The sequence below is a fragment of the Marmota marmota genome, unplaced genomic scaffold, assembly GCF_001458135.2.
Source record: "Marmota marmota marmota unplaced genomic scaffold, marMar, whole genome shotgun sequence".
Taxonomy (NCBI): domain Eukaryota; kingdom Metazoa; phylum Chordata; class Mammalia; order Rodentia; family Sciuridae; genus Marmota; species Marmota marmota.
Window position 1 is genome coordinate 30,388,810 of NW_026000240.1, and position 4,860 is coordinate 30,393,669.

Consider the following 4,860-nt stretch of genomic DNA (forward strand, 5'->3'; position numbering starts at 1 on the left):
AAGAAAAAAAGAAAAGAGCTAGAACTCCTGCAATGTGAGAGGGGATGTGACAGCAGACTTTCCCACTTAAATGTACTAGTCTAAGGGCTTATACAGCTTTCTGGGTAGAGGCATTGATCAAAACCCATGCTAGACAAGTATTGGGAAAATGTTAAGGCTACTGGTTAAAAGCCTGTTATCTGTCAGTAGCCTTGGAGCATAATGGGACAGCAGGCTCCCTGGGAGCAAACTCGTGACCTTATCCTCATTAGCATAGCTCTATCAGGGAACTACTGTACAGGGCTATAAATTTTTGTTAAGGGCAATTTATGTACAGTTTGACAATCTATGTGCAGAAAACCATTCCTATGTGATTTTTGATAATTACGATAGTTATTGCTCAATTTTAATAAACTCCAAAGAAAAACGAAAAAAAGAAAAAAACACCCTATGTTAAACAGGTATTGAAAAAGTACCAACGCTATTGGCACATTCTGCAACCTTCTAACTGCTGTGCCCTTTAGCCCTTGAGTTCAAACTTCCCTGGTCTATTCCAGTCTGCACTCATTTCCATTTTCCCAAAGCTCTGGAACAAAGGAATTGACCGAAATGTTTGGAAAGTTTGTATAGGTTAGCCCTCATGGAGTGGTTTTTACATTTGGAGGAAAAAAAAAAAACCTTAATTGGGGTCCATTACCCTGACTGCCTGACCATTTTACTATCTCTTCTTATTCAATATCAGATTAAGGCTCTGTCCTTATGACCTCACTTAGACTTAATTACCTCCCTGTAGGCTCTGTCTCCAAAGACAGTCATGCTGGGAATTGAAGTTTCAGTATGTGAGTTTGGGAGAGACACAGTTTAGTCCATAATAACATGGTTATATAAATAGGTCCATTTGCTGACATGGTGTAGTTAAGATTTGTCTTTTCAAGGTTTATAAATTTTACCTTGAAATTTCTGTTGAAAGATAATAAGTTGATGATTAGAGAATGGTAGAGGCATAAATAGTAATCAATTGAAATAATCATTGCAGTATTGAATGATTTTGAACTTGGGTGATATGTACATGCAGATTCATTATTCTAACTACCTTTGTGTATGTAAGTCATTCTATTTACTTTGTAAATGTCTGAAAGTTTTTTTACATAATGAAATGTCTGTTAATCAAAGAAAAATGGCATGTGTCACTGAACAATACTTGTACACATTAAAAAGTCTGTGTGGCATTCTTCAGAATTGAACTCTGTCTCAGAACTGTTTGTATTGTGTGTCTTAAGTGGGTCACATTCTGGGCTTAATTTACTCATGGTTATGATCTGGATCTGAAATGCCCCTCCAAGGCCTTGTGGTAATGAGTAGGTCACCAGCCTGTGGTACCACTAGGAACTGGTAGAAATTATAGGAAGTAAAGGCCAGTGGAAGGAAATAGATCATTAGGGGCATACTCTCTCCTCTCCCTCTCCCTTTTCCTCTTTCTGCTTCCTGGCCACCAGGAGATAAGAAGTTTTGTTCGACCATGTGCTGCCCACCATGATGCTCTGCCTTACCACAAACCCACAGTGATGGGGCCAGACAGCCATGCACTGAAACCTCTGAAATCATGAGCCAAAGTAAATCTTTTCTGCCTTAAGTTGTTTTTCTCAGGTATTCAGTCATAGTGACAGAAAACTGACAAATAGACTCATCTAGGGAATGTATTCATTATGTAGATACATATATGAAGTGCTCTTCAGGTACAAGATGCTAGGCACCATGGTGGGTTTAGCTTACATGATCACCAAAGTCCTATTTAGCATGCAAACTCTATTATCAGTTTTAGGTCATCAACACAGGTCACCTTATCTTTTGCTATATACAATGGTCATGACTTTTTACCTCTATATCTGGGATTTGTTGTCCCTAATCGTGGAGAAAAAGTTCAACAGGTCAGGCAGTATCGTTTTTCAGCAAATTTATTTTCTACTAAAGTCTTTTGACTACTGAGACTTCTAAAAGATTAACATGTTTAAGAAAATAGATGGCAATATGGAAAAGTTTATGAAAAGAAAGAGCTGTATTTCAAGGAGCTAAATTAAAATTCCAGTATAAATAGGCAAATATTACCAAATGAACAAATTCAATATGAGAAGTCAATAAATGATGCTAAAGGCAAACTCAAATACGTATTAGTGAAAGTGAAGATATTTCGTAATAAAATATTCATATACCAAAGTACAGTGAGAATAGAAAATGCAGAAAACAGATGAGATGTATATAATAAAGGGAAAATGTCAAACATACTTTTAATCAAAGAACCAGATCAGGAAGAGATTTTATAAATTGGGCCAAAACAATATTTGAAGAGGGGATGGCTAAGAACTTGCAAAAACGATCCACTCAAGACATCAAGCCTTAGGCTGAAGAAATTCTAAAATCTCAAGCAAAGGATGAAAATATCATAGTCAAACTGCTTAAGGTGAAAGATAAAGGGCAAATCAAACAGCAGCCAAAAGACCAAGTGCAACATTATCTTCCAACACTGAGCAACGGGACCGATAGTTGACTATTAAACAGGAGCAATAAAAGCAATAGAATCAATGGCGTGGCAAGTTTGTAATGTTGAAAGAAAAAACTGCCAGACCAGAATCCCACAGTCAGCAAAAATACCTTTCAGGAATACACACACACACACACACACACACACACACACACATATATATATATATATATATATATATATATATATTTTTTTTTTTTTAATTCAGACAATTTAAAAAAAAAATGGGCAAGTCGACTTCTACTGAAAGAAAATGCTATAGGGAAATTTTCGGGTAAATAAGAATGACCCCATGGGACCAGGGAAATCCAGCAAGGAATGAAACAGCCACAGAAAGGGTGAAATGGGCATCAATAGAATATTGATTATATTAAGATAATCATGTCTTAAAGGGTTAGAAAACAAGGATAGTATTTGAAAGGAAAGCAAGGAACTGGGAGACAGAGGAGCGAGAGATGAAAGACGGAGACCAGGCAGAGACACACACGAGAGTTGATTTGTCAGAGCTAACAAATAAAGGCCATCTCTCCTTAGATAAAGAGAGGCAATGCAGGCTTGGGGTTTGGGACTTTTACGGGCAGGCTCAGGAATTAGAGCTGGGCGAGTCAGCATGCAGGCAGTTAAGGGTGGGGTTGGTATGAGGGAGTGGTGAGCCTTTCTCAGAAAGGCCCTTGGATGGGAAAGTGAAATTTTTCTTAAAATGGCAGCCGTCGCTTAAGATGGCCATCCAGATGCTAAGCAAGGACCTTACAGTATAGAAATGTGTAACAAAAGTTGAAGGGTTAGGGTAAACAAAGTTTGGTTTTAAATATATTATCTGAGAAGTGCTAAAAGTCTTAATTCATGTTAAATGTTAGTAAACCAAGGACACAGGTGGAATGACTTAGAGGAACTATGGAAGGATTAAAACATAAATGTGTAACAAGCTCACATGGAGAGGTGAAATGATATTTTTAAATTCTTGATTAATCTAAATGAAGGTCAGATACATATTTTTTTTCTGTCTTCCTTTTAAATGGAAGCAGAACTCCAACATCTGTTTGGCTATAAGACAAAAGTATTGATAATAAAGAACTTACGTAGCTCATGTATCTATTGTATTTAAATTCATGAAGTCACAGAGGAAAAATTACCCAGTGATAGAGTTCAGTAATACATGGAAATTATTTCTAAGGAAAGAAAAGTAATTTCAAAAACATAGCTAGTGCTCGGCAAGCCAATTGGCTGTAAGAAGCTGAAACATTCAGGATAATTTAAAGCAGAGGGAAAAAGACAAAATTGCTTTTTAGGAGATGATAGGAAGCCTGAAGTTTTATGTCTCGAGGTGAAGAAGGATCTTATGTACTCAAAGGATGTTTGTTCCTACACAGGGAAGTCGTATTTGATAGATGTGGTCTTATCCTCTCAGGCCTCAACCTACCAATGCTCTGTAAAACCACACTGGAATCAAGAATTTTGATACCTTTATTAACCAAATTGCCCATGGGAAGTTCAAAGGGAGGTTTGTACCTGAATATAACTACAGCAAAATGTCTTAAAGAGGTTTAGCTGTCTGTATGTACACACACACACACACACACACACACACACACACACACACCACTGTCAGGAGTGGGAGTAACCAACTAATCACTAAATACCTCACCTATTGAAATTCAAGGTAATCGAAATTTGTCTGATCAAGAGCCACTAATATATTTTTTTAAGAAAACATACTAACATTTTTGGATGTGAAGTTTTAAAGATCAGTATAGTTCTCCATATACTTAAACCAACTACAGACAGCATCGTTTCTACATTTGCTGACAACCAAGGAATCAGTATCGCATGGATTGTTACACTGTCTTGCATGTTCTCCGGGACATCAGGCATACAGAAGGGGCTGGGCTACTACATCATCATCATTATTATTATTATTATTATTATTATTATTATTATATTATTTAATTTTCCTGTCTGATTTTTATAGCTTGCCTGTTCCCCCTCCCTCAGGTGCAGGCCACAGCTGCCGCTGTCCCTCCTGCCAGTGCTTCGCCCTGTGCAGCCTTTTCTAATCAGAAGCCAACAGGCAACACACAGTGCCTGTCATCTTCAGGGAGACCTTTGACTCTTAGGTGAATGTTGGCCACACAAAGTGCTTGAACTATTCATGAAATCACTTCTCTCCTTCTTCTTCGGGTGGTATTTAACACAGCTGAAGTTTCCTTATAAGTGAACTGCAGGGCAGTGGAACCATGCTTGCTGGTTTTTAGTCCGGATGCATGTAATATCAGAACCTCCTCCTCCTCCTCCTCCTCCTCCTCCTCCTCCTTCTTCTTCTTCTTTTTTTTTTTTTTTTTTTT